At 40.8% G+C, this 14,955-nt stretch overlaps 1 long non-coding RNA gene across 1 annotated transcript; it reads right to left on the bottom strand.

Moving 5' to 3' along the window:
- Positions 1–244: 244 nt before the first annotated feature.
- LOC123646116 lies at positions 245–13,899 on the bottom strand. The gene is made up of 3 exons (XR_006737796.1): positions 13,852–13,899; positions 882–916; positions 245–262 (listed from the first exon to the last, which is right to left on the bottom strand). It is a non-coding gene; the product is annotated as an uncharacterized LOC123646116 (long non-coding RNA).
- Between the last annotated feature and the right edge of the window lie 1,056 nt (positions 13,900–14,955).

Below are 14,955 nucleotides of genomic sequence, written 5' to 3'. Positions count from 1 at the left end.
AGCAAGGGCCACCCAATGCATACTGTCCTTTTATATGCTCCCACTTCCCTGATCCCACAATATACCTTTTATCCCTCTCTCCACAGGCTTTCACTGTGGATTTTCCATCTCATTATCAACCCTAGCCTTTAATGAGGTCCTGGAATTGTACAGATTCTACTAAAAAGAGGGGTGCAGGAAAGAAGGACAATATTGAGTCACCTTTGCAGAAGAAAAAGCAGTTTCCTTGCCTCCTCTACTTTACTCTGGCAATCTCTCCAACCTGGAAAGATAGGAGAACATGTTACAAGACAGTGATGGAGTCAGAAGCAGAGAGATCTTACAGGAGTTGAATACAATATCCCTCAATGGTATCTTTGTTAGATTGGTCTTGGGGAGTCTCAAGAATCAGGAGAAAGGGTCAAATCATCATTGACGATATTAACAAGGTTCAATGTGTATATGGCCTTATTTATAAAGTATTTTCACATGCATTATCCCACATGATGCTCAAAAACACCACATGAAACACAAACATCAGTGACTACCTAAAAGAGAAAGCTGAACACCCAGGAAGTCCAAGTACTTACACAAAGTCAGGAGACAGAAGTTCTGACTCCAGACCAATCAGTAGTCCTTCCTCAACATTTCCCATGGCCACCTATTGGGCAACACCCATTGCCCAGGTCCCTCACTCCTTCATGCCCACATATGGGCAGAGCAGGGACTCTGAGAAGTGTCTCAGGTCCCATTGCCTTGCCATGAGCCTCCTCTGAGGGCTCTATTTTCCCAGAGAGACTATCTAGCAACTGACATCCTCAGAGATCAGGGACTTGGGACCTCATAGAAGGAACAGGAAGGCCCACCCTTGGAGAGCTCAGGTCAGATAGGCAGAACCTTACCTTTCTGTGTCCCACTTTTCCTTCTCCTCTTCGCTCTGCGCTGATATGGAGAACAAAAAGAAAAGAATGAGAGGCTGGGTCTTGCTTCTCTCACTCTTCTCTCTAGGAAGCACAGATGCTCATTATCCATGAATAACATGACTCTCGATTTTAATGAATAGAAATTTGTTCCTTTTATCAATTTTTAAAAGTGATAAAATATTTCCAATTTTTCCTTCTTTGACAAACTCAGAGGAGGATTTTTTTTCTATGAAATCCACACTTCATGTTCTCAGAAGTCCTGTGCTCAAGGACGACACAGAATCAGAAGCCAACAGTCACATCTGCCCTCACAGGACCCCATATCCTGGGGACAGAGCTTGGAGGCTCTCAACGTAGCTCTCCTGATCAGCCTAACACAAAGGAAGGCTTGGTCGAATGACACCTGACATGGGAATATGACTTGAGATCAAGTGTCAGGAGAGCCTGTTCTCCTTCAGAGAACCCACACTTTCTAAATATACCAATCCAGGATCACAAAATCACTGTGTTTGGGGATTTATCCTGGAACCCCCGACCACACCCAGACAGGTAGCCTGTGAGCCTGAGGTGGAAACCTTAGTTACTCCTCCTGAAACCCTAGCCCTGCCCAACTTCTTCCCCTAGAAGAGTGATGTTCTATCTTCTTTTCAGACTTCCCATCTCAGGCATCTCTTTAAGCCAATCAAACTCATTGAGAAATGTGGGAAGAGGAACAGGAAAATAAGGAATCATCCTCTGAGGGGTGACTTCTAGTTCCAGCTCTGACATTGAAAGAGATTGGAAGTCTCTACAGTCATCTTTAGAAGAAGAAAAAAGCTGAACAAACTGAAAATGCCATTTCTTGGAGCCACCAGAGAATTGAGGTCACAGAGCAAACCATTCCCCACAATCTTCAGAAGGGGTAAATAAAGAGAGTCATAGTAGAGATCAGCTTACCTGGAGCAGAAGCTATTGAGGCATAAACTGGTAGGAACACTTAAATGGACACTTTGATGAATTTCTAGAGGATGTGTGTGAGCTAGCCTGAGAGTAAGAAAATTCCTGGGGTCACAGTCTTGAGGGGATCCCCCATATTTTCATGGGTTTTACCGCTAGCAGTTCGATCAAGTACTCACAGTGAAGAGCCATGAGAAAACCCTCATGCTTCTGGCAGGGGAAAAGGGAAAGGTAACCATTTTGAAATATACCCTGAGTTTTCTTCATAGCAGAAGCTCACTCATCAGGGGAAAATACAACCAGAGCCTTATCCCACATGAAGGAAGGGCAGTTACCCAACTCTAGCTCCCTCTAACCTTCCTGAATTAACCTAAGGGGAGAGGGAAAAAGCTTAGAAACACTTGTGAACATCACAGCCCAGGGACATAGGCCTACTAAAAGACTGAGGTTTAATCATATCACCTCGCAGACACCTTACCACCACATTAACCGAGCTTCAGTATGGTAACAAGGGATGATAGTTGAAAGAGCTTCAGAGTGTAGGCTATACTTAAGAAGATGATCTTAGGCAAAATGCATGATACCAGGGGGAATAAAAACAAGGACACTAAAGAAAATTGAAGGCTTTGTTATGTACAACTACAGCAAACAACTCCTAGACAGATTAACATAAATTCTAGCCTATTTACCTCAGTTCTTATTACCCAATACGTTGTGTCTTGCTTTCAACAAAAAAATCCTAAGTCATGCTAAAAGACAAGAAAAAATGTCTGAATAGAATAGGCAAAACAAGCATCAGATCTGTACTCATATGTGGCACCAATTTTGAAATTATCATATATGGAATTTTAAAAACTATGATAAATGTGTTAAGGGTTCTAATGGAAAAAGTAGGCAACATGCAAGAATAGATGAGGAATGTAAACAGAGAGATGGAAAGTCTAAGAAAGAATCAAAAGGAAATGTTAGAAATAAAAAGCATCATAACAAAAATGAAAAATACCTTTACTAGGCTCATCAGTAGACTACATATGGCCAAGGGAGGAAAAATGAGTTTGAATATGTGTCAATAGATACTTGTCAAACAGAAATGCAAAGAGAAAAAGAATTAACAATTTTTGAAACCCAGATTATTCAAGAATTTTCAGATAGTTTCAAAATATGTAACATACATGTAATTGGAATACCAGAAAGAAAAGAGAGAATGAAACAAAGGAAACATTTGAAGTAATAATAGCCAAGAATTTTCCAAAATTAATGATAAATTAACCATAGATCATGGAAGCTCAGATAACACCAAGCAGGATAAGATTTTTATTTATGATAAGCTAGGCATATCATACTCAAACTGAAGGAAACCAAATAAAAAAAAATATTGAAAGACTCCAGAGGAGAAAAAACACCTTACTTATAGGGGAACAAAAATAAGCATTATAGACTTCTTACTATAAACAATGCAAGCAAGAAGAGTGAAGTGAAATATTTAAGGCATTGATAGAAAAAAAAGGATAACACTGACTTAGAAACCTATATCCAACAAAATTGTCCTTCAAAAGTGAAGGAGAAATAAAAACTTTCTGTAACAAACAAAAACAAAAACACACAAAGGGAATTCATCACCAGCAGACCTGCCCTGCAAGAAATGTTAAAAGGAGCTCTTCAAGGAGAAGGAAAGTGATAATTCAGACCTATATATAAAAAATGAAAAAGCACCAGCAAAGGAATAAATGAAGGTAAGATAAAACTTTTATTTTTCTTATTCTTAATTAACATAATAACAGAAACAGAAACATGTTGAGTGATTACAGTATATAGATAAGTGAAATGAATGATAACAATGTTATAAGGGACAGGAGGGAGGAATTGGGAAAACTTTATTATAACATACCTTCACTACTATGCGGCAAAACAATATGGTATTATTTGTAAGTTCAGTATAATTAGTTGTAAACATATATTACAAACTAGGGCAACCATCAAAATTTTTTAAAAGAAATATAATGTATAAGATAAAAGAGAAGAGAAAATTGAATCATATAAAATGCTTATTTTTAAAAATCACCAAATCATAAAGGAAGATGGTGAGAGTTACAAAGGAGCACTATACAACAGAAAACAATTAACAAAATGGCAATAGTAGATCATTATATAGTAATAATTAATTTAAATGTAAATGGATTAAATTCTTCCATCAAAAGACATAGAGTGGTTGAATGATTAAAAAAAAAAAAACGAGATTCAACTTCAGCTTTAAGAACACACATAGACTGAAAGTGAAGGGATGGAAAAAGATATTCCATGCAAATGGTAACCAAAAGATAGCAGGAGTAGCTATACTTATATCAGACAAAATATACTTTATGTGTATCCAAAGGATATAAAATCAGTACCTTGTAGAGATATTTACACTCCCATGTTCATTGCAGGATTATTCACAATAACCAAGGTTGAAAAACAACCTAAGTGTTCATTGAATGAATGGATAAAGAAATTATGAGATATGTATCAGCCTTAAAAAAAAAAAAATAGGATATCCTGCCCTTTGCAACAACATGGATGAACCTGGAGGTCATTGTGCTAAATGAAATGAATCAGACACTGAAAGAAAAATACTGCATGATCTCACTAATATGTGGAATCTTAAAAAAAATGTTGAATACATAGAAACAGAGTAGAACAGTAGTTACCAGGGGCAGAGGGGTAGGGGAAAGAAATGGGAAAATATAGGTACAAAGTTGTAATTATGTGGGATAAATAAATCTAAATGTCTAACAATGTACAGCATGAGGACTATAGTTAACAATGTCGTATTGTATACTGGAAACTTGCTAATAGGGTAGATTTTAGATGCTCTTATCACACAAAAAAGTAATATGTGAGATGATGTCTATGTTAATTGATTTGGCTGTAGTAACCATTTCACTACGTACAATTATATCAAAACATCATTTTGTACACCTTAAACATAACAATTAAAAATAAAATAGCCAGGCACGGTGGCTTGTGCCTGCAGTCCCAGCTACTCCGGATCCTCAAGCAGGTGGATCACTTGAGGCCAGGAGTTTGATACCAGCCTGGGAAACATAGCAAGACCAGTCTCTAAAAATATAAATTAGCCATGCATTATGGCACAAACCTGTAGTCCCAGCTACTCAAGAGCTTGAGGTGGGAGAATTGCTTGAGCCCAGCAGTTCAAGGCTGCAGTGAGCTACGATTATATCACAGCACTCTAGCCTGGGTGACAGAGCAAGATCCTATCTCTAAAAATATATGTAAAATAAAATATCATCTCAATAAAAAATAAATAGCATAAAATTCTTGTTTAAAACCACAAAAGGCAGAAAAAAGGGGGAGAAAAAAAAAGAATAGGTGCAATGAATAGTAAACAATTGCAGAAATGGTAGATATTAATCCAACTATGTTTTAAAATTCACTTTAAATGTGAATTGCCTAGATTCCCCAATTAAAAGACAGTCTGTCAGAATGAATAAAAAACAAGACCCAACTATATGTTTTCTACAAGATACTCATTTTAAATTTAAAGACACAGATAGATTAAAAGTACGATGATGGAAAAACTGTGCCATGCTAACACTAATCAAAAGAAAACAAGAGTAGCTACATTAATTTAAGACAAAACAAATTTTAAAACAAGGAAAATTATAGGGCTAAAGACAAGCGTTAAATAATAACAAAGGGGTCGGTTCTCCAAGAAGCTGTAACAATCTTTAACGTGTATACATCCAACAGCAGAGTGTCAAAATATATGAGGCAAAAACTGGCAGAACTGCAAGAGAAATAGATGAATCCACTATTATTGTTAGAGATTTCAACATCTCTATCAGTAATTGACAGATCTAGCAGGCATAAAATCAATAAGGATATAGTGGATCAGAATAGCACTATCAATCAACTTGATCCAATTGATATGTATGAAATTACCTTCATCCAACAACAGCAGAATACATATTCTGTTCAAGCTCACATGGAACATTAACAAAGATAGATCACATTCTGGGCCAGAAAACACACCTTAACAAATATAAAAGAATAGGCATCATACAATGTCTGCTCTCAGACCACAATGGAATAAAACCCTAAGTACATAACAGAACAACAGCTAGAAAATCCAAAAATACTTGGAAATTACAAAATACTCTACAATACATTGGTTGAAGAAGTATCAAGATAAATTTTTAAATATTTTAAACTAAATGAAAATGAAAATACAACTTATCAAAATTTGTGGACGCAGGAAAAGCAGTACTTAGAGGGAAATTTATAGCATTAAATGCATATATTAGAAAAGAAAAAAGATCTAAAATCTCTGAGCAACTCTGCTTTACTTACCTGATTAATGTCTCTCTGTTTCCAAAATATTGGGAAACATAGATTCTTCTCTAGGTACCAGAGAGACAGAAGGAAGACCCCCACCCCACACAGGAAGGTGAGGTTAGAAATACCCACAAAGTCAAGCAGATCAGCCATGGTGCAATATGGCTCCTCAGACAAAGGTTGTCCATATCATTAGATGCTAAGCACTGAGTGCATATTCTAAACCAGAGTTCCAGGCCCACATCACAGAGCTTTAGCATAAACACCAGAGGCTCTTAAGGGTGGGGGAGGGGACAACATATATGAGATGGGGTGCAGGGCACACTGTCTGGGGGATGGACAGGCTTGAAGCTCTGACTCAGGTGGGGCAAAGGCAATATATGTAACCTAAACATTTGTACCCCCATAATATGCTGAAATAAAAAAAAAACACGTGAGATGAACCCACAGTTTTTTCTCCCACCATCCAGCCCAGCTGATCTGCCTATCCCCCGGGACCCGTTAGATCCCTCCACCCTAACCTCTAACTCCACCCTTTCACTATTTCTTATATTTACCTTAATGAAACTTTCTATTTATTCTACCTGTTACTGCTTGGTGATCTTTCTTCAGATCCTATATAATCTTTGAAAGATCTACTCTGTCCTGAACTACAGCTTTCCATACACACACAGTAGTTGTTTACCTGTACAAAACGAGAAATATACTCAGCAGCAGCCCACCCTCCTACAATTCCTCAAAAGGATCTATTTTTGCCAAAAATCATTAGAGGGCAGAGTAGCCTGTACTATGAAGAGGGAAACAAGGCAATGGAAACATATCCATGGCAAAAACTTGAAAAACTTTTTTTCTCTCCAAATCCCTTTTAGGCTATTCTGCCCCTAAGGGCTCTCAAATCTAGCCACCTTTACCCATATAGCATTCTACCCTACTGCTCCCTCTTTGTTCTCTCTACCAAACGCTCTCTTCCCTTCCTAACATTTTTTAATTCTACATCAGTTTTAAAGAACAATTGTGCCGAACCAGAACCCACACAACCAAACTCATCCTTATTTAGGGAGCAGACTTCTCTTTAGCATAATGTAACCTCTAAGGAGCACAAGTGAAATTATATTTCGCAATGCCTTGTGTTTTGAATCACACCTATGCTTATTTCCTCCATGAAAAGTTTTACAATTTTTTCCCCATCTACTTTCTAACTTTTCACCATAATTCCTCTATACTGTTTAAAACAATGATATCACTTTTGTTAATGATGTATATGTATTTGTTTTCTCTCCCCATGTTAGCCAGTCATTTAACAGTTATAACCCTTAAAGCACCCTTATTTAGATTATACACTACTGAAATGAAGCCCTGTGTCATTTCCTTACATTGCTTGCCTACACTTCCTCACTGAGTCTGATGAATCTGCTTTGACCCCAGACACCCGATCCTTTCCTTTCCCTTCTATATGGTGAGGGTTTAACAGTAATGACAGCTCCTTTCTTTGCCTATCTTCATATTTATTTATTTATATTTCAAAATATTAAGGAGGTATAGATGTTTTTGATACATGGCTTGAGTCAGGGGTATAAATGTGCCCATCACATAGTGTTCATTGTACCCAATAGGTGGGGTTTTTCCCTTCTGCTCCCCCTCTCCCCCCATTTGATTTCCAATGACTTTTACTTCCCTCTGTGTGTCATTGGTTAATTCCAATGTATTAGAGAGTATATGATATATGTGGTGTTTGTATTTCCATTCTTCAGATATGTCCCTTAGGATAATGGTCTCCAATTCCTTCCAAATTGCTGCAAAAAGCATTAATTCATACTTTTATGGCTGAGTAGTACTCCATGGTATACATATACGACATTTTATTAATCCACTCATTCCATGCAACTTGTCTACAAGTTTAATTACTTTCAAATTAATACATTTTAAAAATGGACCATTGGTTGTGTTGTCTTTAGTTTTTCATAACGTTTGAGATTTTTGGCTTTGATTCCCACATTTGCGACACCACACCCAGACCCCAGTAGCGTGCAATGCCAACTTTAAAACAGTGGTCTCAGGTTCTGTCCCAGGGAGGAACCTGGGATCCTCTTTCCACATTTGAAGCATGCTAACATTTCAACAGAGTTTTCCGAAATACAGGAAAAGAGCACCCCTCCCGAATTTTTTTTAATTATACACAATGTAAAGCAAAACAAGGACCGAAATTTCAAAGAACCATATTTATAGCAAGTAATCCCTAATTCTTATTTGGTGCCACTGTGTCATTTGTTTTCTGGGGTTTCTTGATGTGAACTGGTTTGCAGGTGTTTCATCTGCTTTGCTAAGTCAGTTACCTGGGTTTCCATCTTCCAAAAATGTGTTGAACTCTTCTGTTGTATCCTCTCCTGCCCTTGTCATCCTCAAGCACTTAATTTTTAAAAAAAAAATCCTTTAGTTTTTAAACAGTTTTATTGAAATACAGTTCACGTATCACACACTTCACCCATTTAATGTGTATAATTCATTGATTTTTAGTATATCATAGTTGTACATCCATCACCAAAGCCAATTTTATAATATTTTCATGACTTCAGAAAGAAATCCCATAACCTTTAGCTATCACCCCTTCTGCCCTTCATTCCCCACGCCCTGAGCAGCCACTAATATATTTTCTGTCACTATAGATTTCCCTATTCAGAGCATTTCATGAGAATGAAATGACATGTGGTCATTTGCTTCTGGCTTCTTTCACTTAGCATAATGTTTTCAAGGTTCATCCATGCTGTAGCCTGTACTAATACTTTATTTTTCATGGCTGAATAATATTCCATTGTATGGATATACCACATTTGTTTATCCATTCATCAGTTGATGGACATTTGAGTTGTTTCCACCTTTTGACTATTATGAATAATGCTGCTATGAGCATTTGTGTGCAAGTTTCTATTTGGACATATGTTTTCATTTCTCTTGGGTATATACCTAGGAGAGGAATTGCTGGGTTATATGCCAACCCTGTTTAACATTTGAGGAACTGCCAGACTGTTTTCCAAAACAGCCACACCATTTTATATTCCCACCAGCAGTATATGAGGCTTCCAATTTCTCCACTTTCTCCCAAACACTTATCTGAATTTTTGATTGTACCCATCCTAGTGGGTATGAACTGATATTTAATAGTGGTTTTGATTTGTATTCCCCTGATGCTTAATGATGTTGAGCATTTTTTCTTATAATCCTTTACTTTTAATGACATTTTGGGAAGGAGAGGGGATAATCAAGTATATTTGATCTACTGTATTTAACTGGAAACACAATAACTCATTTTAAATGTGTGACAGAAAAAAGTTGTTTTCTTCTAAATATTTGAAAACATTTATATAGCAATCTCAAATTTTTATCAGCATGTATTAATAAAGTTTTCTACTTTTGTACTTTTTTCATGTTCTACTTACTATGTGATTAAGGGACTGCAATATTATGCACTGAATCTGTTCCGTAAAGATTATGGCTTATATGAAGTTGGCAGAGGAATCCAAATGATTTCTCGGGGTTGACTACAAGGCAGAGCAGAGCTGGTTGCCAGAGCCAGTAAAGCTCAGTGTGTTTCACAAATGCTGTGGACAACTGTTGTGGATAGTGTGATCCTCATGTGATAAACATCAAAGGAATGTGAGAGCACTGACATAGGGCACATGGCATATGCTCTTCTGAGAGATAGATGGCAAGATGTTTAAATGGACTTTTACACTTTAATCATCCTATAAAAGATGGGATGCATCACACATGGTAATCACAAAAGTTAGTTGATGGGTACATCGGGAGTTATACTGTTCTATCTGCTCTTGTGTATGTTTAAACATTTTTGTAATTAAAAGTTTTACAAAATAAAAGATGTTGAGTGCCCCATGAGGAGAGGGGAGGGGGCAATAAGGAGAGCTGGCAAGGGTGGATCAGTCCATCAAGACTAGGTGTTATGTCCTGGTGTGGTGGCACACACCTATAGTCCCAGATACTCAGGAGGCTGAAGTGGGAGGACTGCTTGAGCCCAGGAGTTTGAGGTTGCTGTGATCTATGATGATGCCATGGCACTCTGGCTCCTGCAACAGAGTGCAACTCTGTCTTAAAAAAAAAAAAAAAAAAAGACTAGGTTTTAGCTATCTCTCAGTAAAGACATTTTAGGTAATGTAATTTCTTTGAGGATAGAAATCTTAGAAAGAAATCTCTTTCTATATAACAGAAGGAAAGAAGGAAAGTTTCTTTAACATTTTTTGATGAAAAATTCCCATCTAATGGCTTCTAGGTCCTCTGTAAATGGTGAGTCCACTACATCTGCTAAGCAAGTGAAGGTGGCCTAAGTTTGAGCAAAGTGCAGAAGGTTTGAAATAGATTTGAGCAGCATGGGAGAGAGTGCACTAAAAAAAGAAGTGACCTAAACTCTATTTGTTTTATTGTTAGTAAGCACCAGATAATTATATTGGAATGAATGAGTGAATTATTTCCAGATAGTGCTGGGGCTGACCACGAATTTTATCACAGTGCCGGTAGATTTGTGAGATTTAATCCAATAGTGATCAGTTACTTAAAGGAAGCCGTTTCTTGAAAAGGCAGAGAGATGGGATTTTGCCAAATGGGAAGAATTAAAGGGGACTGGATGAGGCCTATTTGAAGTGGAGCTTTTTAAACATTGGCTACCAGATAGACCCTAAAATCTGCCTTGATTAAGGGGAGAAATTAAAACAAGAACTTGGTGCATAGATAAGTAGAACAATTAATGACCTGGAGTTGAAAAAATGACCAACTGAGGGCATATGGTAGAAGAATAGGGGATGAGGTCAAAGGGCGAAATGTCAGCTGTATTATCACAGATGTCAGAGGTGTTCCTGATGGTAAGCTCCAGGTGTGGCAGTAACTGAACTGGAATGGAGGTAAAGGACCCTAAGATGGGAGGATGGAGGGATTGAGAGGCCAGGCTATTGGCTCCTCTATCCACATGGATGTTGGGGTCCTCCACTGAGTCTCCACCTCTACAAGTTCTTCCCCCTGGGCCCCATCCCACCTTCTGTCTTTCCCAGGGCCTCCCCAGACTCTGCATTCTTTCAGCAACCCTGAGCTTCAGACACTGCAGGGTCAATGGTATCACTCTGGACAAGAAAATAGAAGTATAGCAGAGTAAGGGGGATGTAGTGGAGATCTGTTTTTTGTTTTTGTTTTGATACTCCACATTCACAGACTTTTCTGGGAAAACTACCTCAAGTGCCTGCTAGGAAACTCATCCCATTTTTGAGTCCCGGTCTATATAAGTGGAGTTGCCTCCTCTACAGACCCCTGTTTTAAGGGTGGATATGTGTGTAGTCTTCACCAAAAAAAGCATTCTGTAAAGGTCCATAGTGAGCCCCCAAATATCTGTAACCCTGGTGCACAGTCCAGGGCTCCCCTGTGTATCACGAGCTGCAGGTGTTCTGGGAGATATCTACCATGGCTCCACCAAGCCCATGAAGATCAAAGGTGGCACCTCCATCTTGATAGGTGAACTGTACACACTAAGTACAAGATCTTGCATGTTGTCATCAAGCACAGATAGAAGGAAGCATTGAGGTCACCTTCCCTAAAGAAGGGGCTGCCATGCCTGAAAACACCCCTGCATATATTGCTTTAATACCCAAAGAACAGCCCCATGTACACTTCCGCCAAATGGCATCAGTAAGCCCTGCAGTGCCCTGATCACCCTCAAGGAAGTGGTGTCTGGATCAGGCTGGGAAAGGGGGAGCAGGACAGGGTCATGATATGGGCAGAATGGGGCATAAACACCTCTGTTCCACCAGCGAGGGCATTCTTTCCCATCTTCAGTTTTGTCTTTTATGTTTTTTTATTACTTGCCCGCTACTCTAAGGCATCTTTTCCTCGCTCTCAGCTTTATTTTACTCTGGGAAGTAAGTAGCTGCCTGGGTGACATTCCTGCCCCTGATACCTGGGTGATCCTTTTGCTGTGCAAATGTCATCTATCCAGGCAGCCTGAAAAAATACCCAGGGAGGGGAACCACTTCCCCAAGGTGACTTTCTAGTAAGGAAACCACAACATCGAGGTCAAAGTATGCTTACGTGACACCTGAGTATGGATTCTTAGGCAGCATCTTCCCTGTTCCTAAGACCCTGCCCCACCAGCACAGTACCCACTGCGGCAATAACTCCCCAAACGCCCGCACCTACCTGTGTCATCCTCTGGTCACTGACAACTTTTTCTAAAAAAATGATTAAGCCACTATTTTATGAAAAATATTCCTGTCTTTGATCCTCTCATCAGATACGAAAGACCTGTCTTCCTCACTGCTCTGAAGGACCTGAGGGGCAGGTGGGGCTGCCGTGCGACGGCAGTGAGGAAAGCTAAGAGGTAGGAGACAGAGCCCATCTTCCCACACTTCATCAGGGAGGGAGGGGGCTTTGGGGGCACATGATCTCCACTCCTCAACAAGAGCTCCAGGGACTGGTCGTTTTTTAGAAGCCAAAATAGGCCATAGGAAGAGCTGAACTAACTCCTACCTGTCCCTAAACACAAGCTCTAGGTTACCCAAATCCTATGCCCCTGACACAGTACACGAAAAAGACACCACTCTTATTGGAACATTTTTGAGGAGAATCAATATCTTCAATGAGGAGAATCAATATTCTCAACAAGGAATGCACTATTTTGGAGAAGGGTATTTTCCTCCCTTGAAATGCTTCAGAAGCATTTTCTGTCTAGACAGCAGAGGCACATCTCAGAACACAGTGTTTTCAGCAGCGGTAGGGCAGCTGGAGGCACTTGGCCAGCTTGATACTTGCAGGTGGGGCTTGGATGGGGCACAGGCTCCCTGCGGGGCATGGATGGGGAATGTTCCTGACAAAATAGCTGGTACTTAAATGCCACACTCTTCTGGGGCTGTCTGTCCTTGACTCTGATCTATCCAATCCTTGTAAGAAAACTCTGGCCAGCACTTGACAAAAACAGTTTACTGTCAATTTATATTGTTGAAGGAATGGCCCTGGGGGGCTCTGAGGGGGTGGGAGAGGAGGAAAGGCAAGCAGCTGGGGTGGGGACTGGTAGGCTTTGCTGGCAGAGGAGTCACCCAGTGGGGAGGGTGGGTGAAAGCAGGTAAGGGGGTCATCAGATCAGGCGAGAGATAGAAGCGGCAGGTGGAGAAGGCTCGGGCAGAGAAGCAGGTGTTAATTCTCCTGGGGGGCTTGCTGAGCCGCTGGAGGGCAAAGTGCAAGATGATGCTGTCTGGGAAACAGTGAACCCCGAAGGTGACACAGATGAAGCTGTATCTTCCAGGGTCTCCCAGAGCAGCATTTTCATGATCTCAGTAGTTGCCCGATTACACACGCCACAGAGGTGGTCCAGACATAAAACATGATGAAAGTTCATTATGTCATCATCACTAAAGGAGACAGGAGGGACAAAATTGCATCCAGGACCAGCACAAGGAAAGGGGGAGGGGCTGCTAGCCTAGGGGGATGGGGCCACCCAAAGCTTGCTGCCCCCTCCCCTTGCCCCCACTCTCTACTTCACGATACACTCTGGCATCTCCCCCAGGCCTTTGTTCACATACCCGTTCCCATGGCTACCCCATCCCATGACTGCGGCAGGTGGCACCGAATCCCTGAAATACACAGAACATGTTTGAACAGGGAACAGGGAAGAAGGGGAAAGATTACTCACCTGGTGAGGACGGTAAGCATCTTCCTTTCCTCCTCCGCTTCCCTCCAGCTAATCCTCCTCCGAGCTGGGAAAGAGGAGACGAGGTGACACGTGAGGAAGGTAGAAGCATAAGGACCGCCCAGGAGTGCCTTTATGGGGGAACCTTGGGATATCAAACTCTGATAGCCCGAAAGTCAGCAGACAAGGTCAAATGGTCAACAGGAATATTAACAAGGCTGCCCGTGTATGTGACTTCATTTATAAAGCATTTTCACACACATTATCCCACATGATGCTCAGACCCACCACACGAAGCACAGACCTCAGTGGTTACCTCAAAGAGGAAGCTGAGCACCAGGAAGGGAAAGTGCTCACACAGTCAGGAGACAGAAGTTCTGACTCCAAACCCGTCGGCAGTCCTTCCTCCGCACCTGCATGGCCACCTGTTGGGCAACACCCAGTACCCAGGTCCATCCCTCCCTCCTGCCCACACAGGGACACAGCAGGGACTCCGGGAAGTGTCTCAGGTCCCATTGCCTTCCCGTGAGCCTCCTCTGAGGGCTGTTTTCCCACAGAGACTATCTGGCAACTGACATCCCCAGAGATGAGTGGCCCGGGATGTCAGGAAGGGACAGGAAAGCCCACCTTGGAGAGCTCAGGTCAGACAGGGGAATCTTACCTCTCCTTATCCCACCTGGCCTTTTTATCTGCCCTCCACCCTGAGGCTGAGAACAAAAGGAAAAGAGAGAGAGGCTGGGACTCGCTTCTCTCCCTCCTCTTCTCCAGGAAGCGCAGACACTCAGTATCCATGACTCTCCGTTTTAAGGAATAGAAATTTGTTCCTTTTATCAATTTTTAAAACTGTCAAATATTTTCAATTTTTCCTTCTTTGAAAAATTCACAGGAGGATTTTGTCTGTGAAATCCCCACTTGATGTTCTCAGAAGTCCTGTGCTCAAGGAGGACACAGACTCAGAAGCCAGCAGTCACATCTGCCCTCACAGGCCCCTGTATCCTGGAGACAGAGCTTGGAGGCTCTTGGCGTTGCTCTCCTGACCAGCCCAACAGGAAGGACGGCTTGGTCGAGTGACACCTGACATGAGAGTGTGACTCGAGATCGCGTGTC

This window comes from Lemur catta, chromosome 10, assembly GCF_020740605.2.
Source record: "Lemur catta isolate mLemCat1 chromosome 10, mLemCat1.pri, whole genome shotgun sequence".
Lineage (NCBI taxonomy): Eukaryota > Metazoa > Chordata > Mammalia > Primates > Lemuridae > Lemur > Lemur catta.
The sequence above is the reverse complement of the archived record's forward strand: the minus strand, read 5'-3'. Positions and strand labels throughout refer to the sequence as shown.